The sequence below is a fragment of the Vipera berus genome, assembly GCF_964194415.1.
Source record: "Vipera berus genome assembly, chromosome: 1".
Taxonomy (NCBI): domain Eukaryota; kingdom Metazoa; phylum Chordata; class Lepidosauria; order Squamata; family Viperidae; genus Vipera; species Vipera berus.
The window spans coordinates 324416082-324433091 of NC_138202.1; the positions used below are offsets into that span (position 1 = coordinate 324416082).

The 17010-nt window shown below is 38.7% G+C and overlaps 1 protein-coding gene across 23 annotated transcripts in view; it reads right to left on the reverse strand.

The window, feature by feature from the left end:
- The window catches only part of NRXN1 (neurexin 1), a gene marked incomplete at its 5' end in the record, with an annotated part of 953418 nt that overhangs the window by 14550 nt on the left and 921858 nt on the right, over window positions 1–17010 (reverse strand). The window lies entirely within an intron of this gene.

Sequence of the window (17010 nt, forward strand, 5' to 3'; positions counted from 1 at the left end):
GCACAATTGTAACAGATGCTAGGAGACTCATAACATTCTGTAAGATTTTTTTAATGGTGATGTAAGATCCTTTTTTTATTTGAGAGCTAACAAAAGATTATGTCACAAATCCACTGAGACATTGCGTTGCTCTCTACCTCTCTGACCATGACAACATCTTATTCTTGTTTCTCTCTTCTCTGCACCATTTAATTTGCTTTGTTTCCTTTGTTTACAACAGCTGGAAAACTTTCACTACTCCACAGCCCTCCAGAAGCATTTTAATCAAATCTCACTTATGTGACTATCTGGTTTGCTCTGACATTATTTTAATTGCTCTTCACCTCTGACCAGGTATTTGCTGATAGGAGAGTTTGATAGAATTGACATCTCCCCAAATTATTCTTTTTGTTAAGTATTATTATTTTCATTAGGCAATACACTAAGGTCCAAAATATGCCTTATACATTTGTCTAGGATATCTAACCACTGAAGCACAGCATCATTTATATTAAAAAAATCAGATACTGGTAAATGCCTTCTGCTTTTTCATATATATATATATATATATATATATATATATATATATATATATATATATGTGTGTGTGTGTGTGTGTGTGTGTGTGTGTGTGTGTGTGTGTGTGTGTGTGTGTGTGTGTGTTCTGTAACATCCCTAATATATGCAGTATGTGAATGTGTATGTAGTTAGTTAGCCACACAAGAGATCAGGAATTGAATAGTTGCTCTGCATTGTCAACATTCATAATCTGCAGGACCTTAGAAGCAGAGAGGAGATAATGAGGCTGCTGAGAATTGCTATTCAACAAGATAGTGATAAACCAAGACAAAAGGAACTAACAATCTAATTAAGTACAAGGCTGTTTTATATCAGTTTCATCCATGGTAAAAAGAAGTTGCAGATATATCTGATTCCTGTTCTACCTTTCTAGTTACCACAAAAAACAAAATGAATACTATTCAGCTTCATGATATAGCACAGAGTAGCATTTGCTAGGGCTTCAGTTTTGTCCTCTTTAATTGGAAGGTGAAAGATGGATGAAAGATCTCTTTGGCAAAAATGAATGCTAGTCATTAGTAGTAGTAACCATGATAAACACCCATAATTTGCAGGGCAGCTGCTCAGAGAGCTTCCATTAACAGCAGATTTCAAAGCTCTCTGCTTTCCAGCTCTGTGTAGTGGAATGACCTACAGATTGACAGAAACACAGTGATACATCCATAAATTAAGGTATCTCTTGGCTGAATAGTCAATATTATCTAGTATTGTTCTTTAATTCAATTAGTTTTATTTTTCTTTTAGACAGTAAAAAGGAGGCAGGTGTGTCAAAATTCTTTCAACTGTTTTCCTGTGTGGTCTAATATAGAACACATTGGCCTAATTTAGGTATCACAACACAATAGAATTTTGCAGTAATTAAAAATTACATATTTTTACATTATTTATAACCAATCTTTCCTTGCAGGAACGCTACATACAAGAATCCTAGATATGTATTGCAGCTGTTAAAAGAGCCAATGCAAATCTTGTGCTGCATCCACAGAGATATACTATTGACATTACAGGAAGTTCTATGCTGCCTTGGTTAGACTATACCTGGAATATTGTGCCCAGTTTTGGTTGCCACAATATGAGAAAGATATTGAGGTACCAGAAAGAGCATGGAGAAAAGCAGAGAAATGGTGGAAGGCTTGGAGTATACATCGTATGAAGAACATTTTAAAGATGTGGATATGTTTAGTCTAAAGAAAAGAATACTAAAGGGAGTCATGATAGCAATCATTTAATATTTCAACAAATGTCACATGGAAGAGAGTGTGAATTTATTCTTTGTACTCTCTGAAAGTAGGACAAAGCCAGTGGATGAAAGCTTTACAGAGAGAGATACAAGCTCAATACCAGGAGTAACCTTTTGACTATGAGAATTATTTAGAAGTAGAATAGCCACCTGCCTCATGTAATTGTGTGTGTTCCAATATTGGTGGTTTTCAAACAAAGGCTGGATAGCTGATCTTTGGGATAATCTGAGGGTTTCTGCCCTGGTTAGTGGTATGGACTAAAAGACTTCCAAGGTCACTTCCAACCCTATGATTCTAAAATATCCTTTCCCCATTATATATTGTATTTTAAAAAATAATAACTCACGCCTTTATATCAGTACACTTACGCTATACCACTGGAAGTGTTCCACTTGGGCCTGCCTCTGAAGACCGGCTACAAACTGTAATTGGTGCAGAAGGCACTGGTCCATTTATTAGCTGGTGCACATTACCAGGAGCACATTATAGCTCCTGATTGGCTTCCCACAGTTTTTCAGGCACAAACTGCTGGTTTTAATCAGTAAAACCCTCTGGGATGTATCACTTATTTACTTACATGCTGACTTATTTATTTAACAAGAGTATATAGCAGACATGTCAAACTCGCAACATCATGTGATGTCGCGCAACGTATTGGGACTGTTTTGCCATTGCTGGCAATAGGGTGGACGCAGCTTCTGTGTGACACATCTGGCCCGCAGGCCGGCAGTTTGACACCCCTGGTATATAGCTACTCAGTTACCAACAGAACTCTGGGCACTGAGCTAAAATATAACTTGGCATGTAAATCAATGAATAGAACGAGGTTGATACCACTGTAAAAACACCTTGCTAACACATCTCACACCCTTATTCTGGATTCTGGGGAAAAAGTCAGGTCTTCCTGCCTCCTGGAAGGCCCAAAGGGTCAGAGCCAACTTAATCTCAGGGTGAAAGCAATACCTTGTCAGATGAGCATTCTTTTTAGGACCCACCAGTCAGGATCACTGAAGAGACTCAGACCATGCCCACTCGGCTAAATGTACTCTGATGGGCAGAAACTATGAGAGATAGGTGGAGCTAGAAGTAAATAGTCTTAGGTATCATTGGGGCTGGAATCTACCATCTGATTTCCTTATCCTAAGAATATCCACTTTCATAAAGTAAAGTGTTCATAAATATTCAAAGGCAATTGCTTCACAATAGCTATATCTGACTTTTGAACAGCATCCTTAAAGAAGATGTTTGCTGCCTTCTTGCACATTTAACAAGAATTAAAATACCAAAAAAGTAGGAAAAAAGGAAATAAAAAAGGACTGTAGGGTCCTTTATACTTCTGCTAATTTGTAAACATATAACTTATTTGAATATTTTTTTTATTATTTATGGTTGACTACAGGTGGTTAACAAATGGAATGAATTCATACCATGAGGAAGATTGGCAGAGAAGTAAGATTAAAATTGCTAACAGAAATTAAAGGCAATTTAAGGATGTGATTATTGGTCATTTCCTACCTAGTCCAATATCAAACAGTCAGCAGTATTAATTCTTGCAATATTATTATTTAGCATATTACATCCTCCCATTAATTACACTTTCTAAATAAAAAAGCTTATTGTATATTTACTTATTCACAATATTGTTTATAAATAGTGCATTGCTTAAACTTCCTGCAGTATTTTAAAGTAGCAAAATGCATGGATAATATTTCAAATGTTTGTATTTTTAGTGCTTTTCCAATCCCTTCCTTGTAATAAAATAACAGCAGCTATTTAGCCATCACTTTTTCTTCCGTTCTGAACATATTACAATCCTGAGCCATAAGATAAATTTGCTGAAAACTAATATCTGTTTTTTTTTAAAAAAAAGAAAGAAAGAAAAGAAAGAGAAAAAAAGTAACATAAAACGATTGGATTTCTAGCAGAAAACAACAGGGTATGAAAAATTAGGATGGAGTTCATGTGGAAAAAAAAATTTCATTTCAGGAGGCTAGATTAACTGAGCAATTTTCTCACCAAGACTGTGTAATTTAAATTTAATTTACTGAGTGCGAAGCTGATCTTTCTGACTGGCTGCTGAGAATTGTGGTAGAAAGAAAGAAAGGGAAAAAAAACCAAAACCTCAGATATGTCACATTAATCAATTCCATCCTTCAGCTTTCTTTTCCTCTTGCTTATAACGTATTTTATATACAATAAAATTAAACCACACACAACAGCATTGATCTCATGTTTACTGCTTGACAGTTTTTCCCTTGGAAAAAAGGGTTCTGCACTGTTGAAATGTATACTCTACTTTTCAAGAAAATAAGAAATTACAGGTTTGCACTAATTAGATTTGCTTTCTAAATCCATATTTAAATGTATATTTTCACCTAACTTTTATAAAGCTATTCTGATCCATTTAAACTGCCAGTAGTAGCACTGTACCATCAGAAGATGTATCAATTCTAGTGGGTAATCTGGTTTTGATTCACGTTAATCTGAACAATGGTGGTGGGGTGATATTTTCATATTGGAATTTGCAAAATTTTACACGTCCTAAGCATGTTAAGGAAGAGCAGAAGTAGACACTCCTACAAAGATGCCCACTTGCTGATTATAGAAAGAGGAGATATTTAGGCAGGCATTTGGTTTAAAATGTTTCCTACCATCTGTATCTTTGTTTGCTCTCCCTAGTTGAGGAAAGATAATTTTCTCAATATCCTGTTCATTCAGACCTCCAAATTATTCTGCTATCAAGATTTTATTTTGTTTTTTAATTTACACCATATCTTCCAATCAAGTGTTCAAGGTGTTTCCATTTCCTATTTTCCCCTATAACAACCCTGTGAAGTCAGTTGAGTTTGAGAGAGTGACTGATTCAAGGTCACAAGTGAGCTTTTATGGGTCTCCTGTCTACTAATCCAACATCTTAGCTACTAGGCCACATGAAACACTATCAAGCTATCTGCTTAGTAAATCACTGAATCCATAACCATATTTAGCTATTTTGGTATAAAATCAAGTATATTTCAACAAATTTATTTCTATCTACTGTTCCTTTATCCTTCCAGCATTTTGAGAATACCTGACACATTTTGAAATAATACCTCAACTGACAATATTAAAGTAAAAAAAAATTATGCACGTTAATACGCATATACATCAATGGAATGGATACTGTGATTTGATCTCATATCAACATCACTTTATCTCCAATATGCATCCCAGAATCTTCCTGGAAATTTGATCCTTGGCTTCTTTTATCAAGTCTTACATTTTATTCATTAAAAAAAAGAAAAACAGAAATGATTACTCTCTAAGGAGGAATGAAAATGATATTGTTATTATAATAAATTACTACTTTATTTTATTTTTTGCATGTACTAAAATGTATAGTCTCCTGCCCAGAAGATCGGCTCTTCATGCCTTCTTTCTGCTAGTTATCATTTGGGCCATTGAAAAAAAGAGAGAGAGAACATTAACTTTATCAGTATTCCTTACCCATGGAAACCTAAATACAAGTAGTCCTTGACTTACAACCATTTATTTAGTGACCATTCAAAGTTACAAAACAACTGAAATAGTGATTTATGACTGTTTTTCACACTTATGACCATGGCAGCATCCCCATGGTTGTATCATCAAAATTTGAGTGTTTGGCAGCTGCCATGTACTTATGATAGTTGCACTGTCCTGGGGTCATGTGATCACCATTTGTAATCTTCCCTGATGGCTTGTGACAAACAAAGTCAATGTGGAGGGAGTCAGATTCACTTAACAACCACACTATTTACTTAATAAGGGCAGTGATTCACTTAACACTGTAGCAAAATAGATCATAAAATGGTGTACAACTCACTGAAGTTTTGCTTAGCAAAATAAATTTGGGGCTCAATTGTGGTTGTAAGTCAACCTCCATATTTTGCATGATCCAAAATTCAAGTCACTGTAATTTCACTAGAATTGTTTTATTTAACCTTCCAAATGTCCTGCTTTGAATTTCACTCTTGGGGTTTGGGGAGTTAGGGGGACTATAATATTTAAATTGCTTGCTTGTAAGATTCATAAGGCTACCCAGTGTGACTCTGGACAGTGTTCAGCATAAAAAGCAAACAATAAATAAAAAGAAAAAAACCCAGCACATAACGGTAAACAAAACAATATATAATACAAAATAAAAGTGGTTGTATTGAACAATTTGTTTATGTATAAGGTGTTTAAAGCAAACCAAGGAATGCTTTAAAAGGTATCTGCTGATTTTCTCTTCTGAATAATTCACCTAAAAGCCACTCTGGTTGTGTTCGCATTCTTTCCCCAGAATCACTACATTCACCTGAAAGAAATATTTTTTTCTTTATATAATGATATAAGGGGGGAGGGGAGTCATTTTTGTTTGGAGAGTCTTTTGCCTGAAACTTCTCCCACATAGCCACTGGCTTCTCCAGTCATAAACTCTACAACATTTTTACACCACACTACAGATTTTACTGCTCTTTCCTGATCACGGCTCTTTTCATGACAAAAACCAAAACCAAAAAACATTTAAACCCTTATTTTCCATGTTAAGCCAAACATTGTTTCACTGATATCCTACTTTAAAATTTAATGACATGATCTCAGGTTGCTTTTTTTGGGGGGGAGGAGGGTGTGTGTGAAAATGTGAGGACTGTGAGGACAAAGGCTATCCACCATGGTACCATTTGTCCAGAAGCAGTAGAAACAAACTACTGTATATAGAGCTGATTAATTTCTGAAGTAGCTTTTAATGTTAGAAACTACCTTTAGAAACCTGGATGTTCATTCATTTGTCCTAAGGATTGCCTCTGAATCTCAGAATTATTTAAAGCATATGCATTACAGTGATTAATGTTTTGAATTTATTTATTTATTATTTATTTATTTATTAACTTTTTATACCGCCCTTCTCCCGAAGGACTCAGGGTGGTGTACAGGGCAATAAATATTAAAAAACAAAGTACAAAAGTTAAAAAACAATTAAATAATTTATGCCCGATATATACAATAGTTAAAACCATATTAAAAAACCCAACCCCCAAACCCATCAGACCAGGCCGGACTGCTCAAATAAATAGGTTTTTATATCCCGCCGGAAGGAACGAAGGTCGGGGGCCATCCGGAGCTCAACTGGCAGGTGGTTCCACAGGTCTGGTGCGCCCACAGAGAACGCCCTCCCCCTGGGGGCCACCAGTCGACATTCTCTGATCAGAGGCACCCTGAGGAGGCCCTCTCTGTGGGAGCGCACTGGACGGAGGGAGGTTGACGCCGGCAGCAGGTGCTGCCGTAGGTAATCCGGACCCATGCCATGTAGGGCTTTGTAGGTCATTACCAGCACCTTGAATCTCAACCGGAGGGAAACCGGCAGCCAATGCAGCTCGCGGAGCAAAGGTGTAACATGGGAGTATCGGGAGACTCCCAACACAACTCGCGCGGCTGCATTCTGCACCAGTTGGGGGCCTCCGAGTGGTCTTCAAGGGCAGCACCATGTAGAGAGCATTACAGTAGTCCAAACGAGAGGTCACGAGCGCATGAATGACTGCACGCAAGGCATCCCTGTTCAGATAGGGGCACAACTGGTGCACCAGGCGAACCTCGGCAAAGGCCCCCCTAGTCACAGCTCCTATATGATCTTCTAAAGAGAGCTGTGAGTCTAGGAGGACCCCCAAGTTGCGCGCCCTATCTACGGGGGGCAATAGCTCACCCCCCATAGCAAGAGATGGAGTAATCTGAATTTCCCGGGATGCCGGCACGAACAGCCACTCAGTCTTGTCAGGGTTGAGCCGAAGCCTGTTCCTCCCCATCCAGACCCGGACCGCCTCCAGGCAACGGGACATCACATCGAGGGCATCACTGGGGTGGTTTGGGGTTGAAATGAAAAGCTGGGTATCATCAGCATATTGATGATACCCAACTCCAAAACCATGAATGATCTCACCCAGAGGCTTCATATAGATGTTGAACAGGAGAGGCGAGAGGACCGATCCCTGGGGAACTCCACAAATGAGAGGCCTCAAGGTCGACCTCTGCCCCCCTGCCAACACCGACTGTGAACGTCCCAGAAGGTAGGAGGAGAACCACTGAAAAACTGTGCCTCCCACTCCCAACCCCCTGAGACGCCGCAGCAGGATACCATGGTCGATGGTATCGAAAGCCGCTGAGAGGTCTAATAGGACTAGGACAGAGGAACAACCCCTGTCCCGAGCCCGCCAGAGATCATTCACCAGCGCGACCAATGGCGTCTCCGTGCTGTACCCGGGCCTGAAACCCGATTGGTACGGGTCCAGATAATCAGCTTCCTCCAAGAACAAAGGGAGCTGATGCGACACCACGCTCTCAACAACCTTTGCAAGAAAGCGAAGGTTGGAGACCGGACGAAAGTTGTTTAATATTGCTGGGTCCAAGGCAGGCTTTTTGAGGAGGGGTCTCACCACCACCTCCTTCAATTTAAGAGAAAAGAAATTTAAATCCAAACTGTAATGAACGGGATTAGTGAGGACTGTAGATCTGAAGAGGCAATGGGCTACTTCGCTATCAGTTATGGTTTAATGCAGTTTTCTTCAATCTAACACACTCCAAATGCACTGGGAGTAACATTCCTAGAATACTCCACCACCATGGCCATTTCCCATGTGAAGTAGGAATTCTGGATGGTGTAATATAACATAGCATCAGTTTGAGTAATTAGATTTAGTGATAGAACAAGTTGAGTTTATCTTGGCTCAGGTTATCTCTCTTTTTTCCACAAAACAGACTTCCATTTTACATTAATTTCAATCTACATGGTGTGCAGATTGAACAAACAGGTTAACACTGTTGCATTGATCAGAAACACTGCACCCACAGAGGCTCACAACACTCCTGATAGCTATCTGTGGACATCTAAAAATGATTTTAAAAATGGATGAAATTTTAACTAGATTGCAAAATTGAGCAACATTTAGAGTAGTTGAAATTTCAATCAAGTTTATTACATGGTTCAAGAACTCAAAAATGAGATCTGATTTAATTAGCAAAGACTTTTAGACAATTAAAAAAAACCTAAAAATGGGAACTGCATGCAGAACCAAAGGCACCATATCTGGACTGCAAAGCAAAACAGAGTTCTTCACATGTCTGATTCACTAAACTGTAAACGAACAGAGAAACAATTCTACTTGGAAGGATTTCTAGATAAAATGCTATTTCCTTAGAAACAGAAAAAGAACATCAAGACAAAGTATGTTTCTTTCCTCCCACATCCATCTGGTCTGAAAAGCAAAGCAAACAGAACTAGAAACTCATTTTGAGGTACCATTTCATTTTGATGATTTATTCAAAAGAAGCAGTCACCTCCAAAATAACTAACAGATGTTGAATATGAATATGCATTGTATATATTTAAACACACCACATCAATATCCCATAAAAGTTTCCTGTGCTATCATTTTCAAGTGCAGGGAGGAGAAAAAAGTTATATACAATTCAAATGTTCCAAAGGTGTTTTTTTCAAGAGGCGACTGAACTCAGAAGTGAAGAAGCTCCTTGGATGATAAGCGAAATATCTTCAAGGAAAAACCAAAGAAGCCCAGTTGCCTCTTGAAAAAGCACCTTTGGGACAACCATGACCTGGATGTTTGAGAACTTCCATGGGCATATAATTCAAATAATCTAATGAGATAATATCTCCTATATGTATAGCCCACCATCCAGTTTGTAAAAGAATAACCTATGCATTTTACTGAAGTTAGCATATATCTTCACGATAGCACTCTTCCAATATTTGAAGAGTTGTCACACACAAGAGAGGGTCAGTCAGCTGTCCAAAGCATCTCGAGGGCAGGATAAGAAATAATGGATGGAAATTTATCAAGGAGAGAAGCAACCTAGAACTAGGAGAAAATTCTTGGCAGTGGGAATAATTAACCAGTGGAACATCTTGCCTCCAGAAATTGTGGATGCTCCATCACTGGAGGTTTTTTAAAAAAGATTGGACAACCATTTGTTTGGAATGGTATAGGATTTCCAAGCTTGAGCAGGGGGTTGGACTAGAAGACCTTGAAGATCCCTTGCAACTCTGTTATTCGTAATTCTTTAAGTTGATACAGCAGTTTCTATTGATTTTGATGGCTCTGACTTTCTTTAATGCCTATTGATCAAGGTTAATAGTATTGTATGTACTCAGATAGAAACATTTGTAAATATGGAATGTTGGACGCTGAGACTTTCTAGGTGTGCAATGGCCAAGTTTAATAATACTAATAGATAATAGAAATTCATGCAATTAATTGCCTTCCAATTAGAAGTGCAAACTTCATTAGGACCATTTGATAAAACTAGGAATGGGCAAAATGGCTTCTGCTATGGAAGTTTTTTCTTTAGACATTTATATCACTGCATTTGATATATTTTAATATAATTGTTTCATCTCCCCATTCCATTTTTTAAAGTAATATTTCCTGATGAAAAACTGAATGTGTTTCCTCTCTAGAAAGCCAATTTTTGATTTTGCTTAAATAAATTCAGCTCCATTTGACTTTTGTAGAGACAATTATTTTGCCCAGAAGCATTTCTTTACCACATTCAGTTTGGATCATTTTCCTCCTACAGTTAAATATTATTTCTTAATTGACTATATAATGAAAAAGTAAGCTTAAGAGTGTAATTTGTCACTTTTTTTTGTTCTCACATATAGTAACAAGTAAGAAATAAATGAACTATCTCCTCACCCCTTATCAGTGTTTTGCTCTAATGCCTTTGGATTCTTATGCACAGAACAATGTTCCCAAATGAAAGAAATTTCCAGGTTTAATTTCAGGGTTCAGTCACATATAACACAAAAAGGACATTGGATTAGGATGGACTGAATAAAATTACCTTTCCCTATAATTACAAGGCAAACCAAACCCATTATGGGCCTTGTTCTAGCAGGATCCCACTCTATTACAAGTCTGAATATCTGTGTGTGTGTGTGTGTGTGTGTGTGTGTGTGTGTTTGTGTGTTCAAGTCAGCATTGACTCTTGATGACTGCCTGAATGACAATGTATTGTTTCCTGACGAAAATCTGTTAGAAATGGAGTACAGTATTTCTGATGCCAATATTCTTTTGAATTACATAGTTATGACATGAAAAGTGATAGCTGGAGTATAAAAATGAATTTTCCATGCTCTTCCTATTGTTAAAGAGATAAAAATGTATGACCTCAATTATTCAGCAGGTTGACGACTTAATATTACATATAACTTATAAACCTGTTGCTCACAGACACATATTTTAAATCAATAATTATAATGAAATATGGTAATTGTTTACTACAAAAATATATAAAATATGTATGTATGTATGTATGTGTATGTATTGCTAATATTTTGTTTTTTTTGTTTTCATCTTATTTTACTTCTTTAAATAAATGCTTTTTTTTAAAGAAAGGGTTTGAGAGGACTATAAATAGTGAAAACAACCAAACAAATATTCATGAGTGCAGTTGGAAGCTCTGTGGGACCACAAAAACAGCTTTGGGAACCACAGCTTATTGCAGAGAATTTTCCTCACTGTAAACTCACTAAACAGGATAAGAAGCTTTCGATCACTTAGAGATCTTTGTACTTGAGCTGGGATTAGAATACAAGTCACCCTACTTCCAAGTCTACATCTTTCTCTTGTCATTGCTTTGCCTTTTCCCATTCCATTTGGATTGTTTTATTCTCCAATTAGGTCAGGGTTGTCAAACTCAATTTTATTGAGGGCCGCATCAGCACTGTGGTTGCCCTTGGTGTGTGTGTATGTGTGTGTGTGGCCGTGGCCTACTGGGTGGGTGTGGTCAGTTTGACATCACTCACATCAGGGGCGCTTGTAGGGGCCTGGGCAGGACTGGAATGAATCTGAGGGTCTCCGCCAGAGGGGAGGTGGTACTGGACCAAGCGCCGGGCCATGGTCCACTGGAGGAGCCTCACCATCCCTCTCAGGCTTTGCAGGGGTGTCCCTGGAAAGTGGCATGGACTGCCTGGAGCTCTGGGAAGCGAAGGTCAAGCACCCAGCCCAGCCCTGAAGCTCCCATGGCACTGGGACTCCAAAGCCCAGCCTAGCTCAGCCCCACTTCCCCACTTCTTGTAAACCACCCTGGATTTCTCAGAAACTTTTAATTTCAAATTAGACATTGATTTAATAAATTAGGCAGAAGAAACAAATGTTTAAATACATCTAAATCCCACAGACCTATTTCCTCCTAGGCGCATACTGCAGAGAAAATAAGTTATCCCGTTAGTAGCCAGCATAACTACAGGATGATGGGATGGTCCATGACACCCAAAAGACATTAGATTGGGTAAGGCTGGATTAAATTATATTAAATTTCAACTCACGCCAATTCCTCTTAACTTCCCATTCAATCGAAAGAGTTCTATAATCAGCTAGATTTTACGGAGGGGAGGTAGAAAGAATAGACCACAAAGTCAATCTCTGAGTTTTCTCTCTTGCCTATTTGCACACCACCTCCCCAATGCAGCACACAGTTCCAAGCCATTTCCCCAGAAGTCCGTTGTAGATAATTACATATATTCTTTTTGGGGCTCTGAGTTTTCTGGGAATCACAACACGACTAACCTGATCCCCCAAATGGCCTCACCTTCCTGCTGGCCTTCTGCAAACTGCCTGGCATCTAATCTTGTCATCTTGCTTCTCTTCGCTGCTGGTGGCCATGGCTTTCCCATATGGGGGCGAGGAAAGAGAAGCTCTCTCAGGCTGTGAGCCCGGGCATGTGAACGGGCCATGGAGGCAATGGGGGTGAGGGTGGTGCTAATCTAAACTTTGTGTCAGCTATCCAGATTGTGATCAGTTTTAGATTCGCATGGCCGCACTGGAGGGAGACCAAAAGAGGGGGCCCAGCCCACCCACCTCCCAGCCTGTGGGACAAAAGACGGGGAGATGGGAGCACATGGTGGCACCACATGCTCCCATCTCTCTGCCTTTCATCCCACAGGCTGGGCATGCCCTGGGGTACTAGGCTTACAGAACTCCATGGCCTAAGTGAGAAGAGGCGAGGCCCAGGAAAGTGGCGCCAGGCATGGTGAGGTGTGACCCAGCAATGCAGAGCTGGATGAGGAGAAGCCCAGCAAAGTGGCTGGACATGATGGGGTGAGGCTGGGAGGGGTTGGGTGGGGTGAGGCAAATGAACTGCAGCTGCCACTGTGCACCACAAGCTCCCGAGTGCTCACCATTTCCTTTGCATACGCTGGGGGGGGATGCCCAGCCAGGTTGGGTGGGCCAGGGCTAGGGCAGCGGAGGCCAGTCCTTTGTCATTTCTGGGACAGCCCCAGAGGCCAAAGCTGGGCCCTTCATGGGCTGGATCCAGCCCACGGGCCTTGTGTTTGACATGTCTGCATTAGGTTATGGGTTTTACATAAGTGTACACATAAATTCACAAGCATTTTGATGGAGATAAATTCATGCACAATTTCTCGATATATACATTTTTATAAGTGCTTAAGATACATCTCAACAATTTGACAAGTAACAAACTTGAGGTTTAATTGCATTCCAATTCCCATATTAAATTGGAAATTATGAATTAATTTATATCAACTTACATTAATATAAGAATCAACCAAATTTTGCTGTTGTATAAAGTATCTATGGTTTACAGTGTTCCCCTGAATTGAGATATGAAGCCACAAATGAATGTGTGGTGCTTTCTGAAATTTAGGCACTGTTGGATGATTGTAATCACTGAGAACCACCCAATTTGATTTCAAGTTTAACTTTAGGACAGACATAATCCTAGCCACCCTGGTGAAGACAATGTTTAGCAATATATGGAGAAAGATACATAATTTTATTGGATTTTGTGGATTCCTCAATGGATTTCATTGCTGTTGTTTGTAGTTCCCCTACTCATCCATTTGTTTGGACTGCATTTAGTAAGCAGAGGTACGTGATTCTGTCTCCTTCTGAAAGAATGATCTCAGAAGTGTTTATATCATGATCTCGCTCAATTGTTTAAAAATTGTTAAGAGATGTCATCAAGGTTCTTAGTTCTTGTTACAGATACATCAACCTCAAATAAAAAAAAAGCATTATGACTCCATATTTTCCATCTTGTATAGATAAAATGTACCAAGATAAGATTTCAGGGTTCTTTTTTGCTTCGTGATTTATATAAACCTCCCAAAATTCTAATTCCCCTTTATAAATTGTTCTTATCTTTTCTAATATTTAGCTCCATGGAGGGTAGGGAAAATTGAAAAAAGATCTATCAAGGTACAAAGCAAATTATCATGTGCATTTGCTTACTAATTTGATCTTCTCACCATGACAAAATATTTTAATATCATCAGTTTTGCAGCTGTCTATAGTTTATTTTGCAATTACCTGTAAAAAATTGTGCATCAACTAACAACTTCTATTGACTTATTTCATGTCTTTTTACATTCTATTGAAAGGTTATTATTTTTTGTGATGCCTTTCAAATCTTCTTTGATGGCAATGCTTCAAGCAATTGAATGGGATGCAGTCAACTTATTTATGCAAAAGTGCCCTTTAAACCTTCCAGAATCTATTTCATTGTATGCAGACGAGTAGAGCAGAATGGTTTATTAATACACACCAACTGGTGCTCTCCAAAACTGTACATCTAACTGTATGTGGGATGGAATAACAACTTCTGAGATTACCAAACTAATCCATCATAACCATGAGTTTCAATGTGGAGAAAAGCAGTTTTACATTTAGGCCTGAAAAATCAAAGGTACAAGTATAGATTGGGCAAGACCTGGTTTAAAAACAGTAACTATGAGATGGACCTTGGAATTTTAGTGGACGATCACTTAACCATGAGCCAGCAGTGTGCAGTAGCCACCGAAAAAACTAATACAATCCTAGGTTGTATAAACAGAGGCATAGAATCAAGACCACACAAGGTATTAGTACTGGTTTATAAAACCCTAGTTAAGACCACACCTGGAATACTGCAGACAATTTTGGTCACCATATCACAAAAAAGATGTTGAGAGTTTGGAAAAAATTCAGAGAAGAGCAACTAAGATGATCAAAGGCCTGGAGACTAACATATATGAAGAACAGCTGCAGGACTTGGATTTGGCTAGTCTAAAGAAAAGAAGAGATACAGGAGACATGATAGCATTATTCTAGTATCTGAGGGGCTGCCATAAGGAAGACGAGAGCATCAGAAGGAAGGACGAGAAACAATGGTTGGAAACTGATCAAAGAGAGAAGAAACCTGGAATTAAAGAGAAACTTCCTGACAGTGAGGACAATTAACCAGTGGACTAGCTTGCTCCCAGAAATCATGGGCGCTCCATCAGTGGAGATTTTTTTAAAAAGGCTAGACAGGAGATGGTATAGGTTCTCCTGCTTGAACAAGGGGCTGGACTAGAAGACCTCCAAGATCCCTTCCAGCTCTATTCTATTCTAGGACAGATCTATCTTGTGATAGTCTCTTGGTAAGGAACACAGCTAGGGAACATTCTCCATTTATTTCAATGGTGTTTTCATGAGTTCACCATATCTATCTTGTATAACTGAACTTCTCAATGTGATGCCTAGAGGGCCAATGTGCCTGCAGACATCTTCTTCACAATCCTTCTCACATGCACCTTTTAATATTTTATATGCTTTTAATTTATATGCTTTTAAAAAGTGGGAGATGCTGTCACCTTCCAGCATCAATTTCATTTTAAAAAATGTTTCTGTCTTCCAATTGTTTCTATATTTTTTAAATGAAAAAGAGCACTCTATAGGAATGGTGGAATATACCGTAGTTAATATTGTAATTAACTGATAATTTATACTGATCATATTGCCCATGACAGCTATTTTACAGACAGGTAATCCCCTCAATAGCCATTTGGTGACATATTTATGCAATATTCTCAAACTATCAAAAGTGCTCATCAGCTGATAAATGCTGGAAACCATGGCTACATAAAGAGGGTAACAGTTTGTCTCCTGTTTGTGATTTTAAAAAGAAGGAAGTGGACAAAGTGCTGGAAAAACTCAACTTTTGCTATTATATCTCAGTCGTAACTCCGTATTGATACTTTACCATGCAGCTTATTCTTACACAATTGTCCACAGGTTCAGTCAGATTACAGAAAGTTCTGTTCTCCTTCTGAATTTAGGTAGTGGACAATCTATCTTATCATTGTCAATGCACCCACAGCATATTAAGAATAATTAACCAAACATATGAAAAGCAGTACACTGTAAGAATAATCATATTTTTTAAAATACAGAATAAGACCAAAGTAGTGCCCTTATCTGCCTTGAAAACATGATTAATTATTCCTGAATAAGAAAATGTTTTCATTATTACTCTTCTAATAATACAATTTACACAAACGTCAGTATCCTTGTTGCCATATATTATTTTGGGAGGGAAGCTATCTCTATACCCCAATATATTGAAAAATGTTTACTTCTATGTTCCCTAAAAACAAGGTAACACTACAATAAAGACATCCCACAGTTCAGCAAACGTTTTGTAAAGATTACACTCCAAATGACTCAAGTTTCCTACATTAAATTCATTTTTAATAAGATTATGTTCATAATTGAACCTCTGCCACATGCATTGATTTGTACTTACAAAGGCTCTTACCTCATGCATCCTTTTAATACTGGAAACATGTTAAAGTGCCAAAGCACTCACATAAAAACAGGAGAACTGAACATTTGCTCACTCACTCTGTGTATCTGAAAGCTGCAAAGTCTCAAATATGTAATTATGATTTACAAATGGCAAAATGACAAGGGCACTTTTTTACCACTTTCAATTAAACGAAGCATATAACAACCAGTTCTCTGCAGGGGGGGAGGTGGGGGGTTGCTGCCACGAGGCAAGTGGGGTAGGGGGAGATGTCCAATGCACCCCACAACCACTTACCATGCCGAAAGCCCCGCAGTCAGGCACCTGTTGTGCTTACCTGTTCGGTAGTGACTTCTCCCACTTTCTCCTACTTTCTCCTCCTTTGAACAGCCCTTCACTCCCGTTGCTGCTTTTTCAGTTGTAGAGTTTTGTCCAGAGCCTGTGCAGAGGGTCTTTGGAAACAAAGCCCCACAGCAATTGGATGGGGTGGGAGCCATTGGACTGGCTCCGAAATGGACTGGAAGGAGCGGTCCGAGGACTCCAATCTGGCTTTGCAGCAAACAAGAGGATTGGAGGCACATGAATGCATTCTAGTCTGGCGTCTCAAAACAAAATGGTTTTTTTCCCC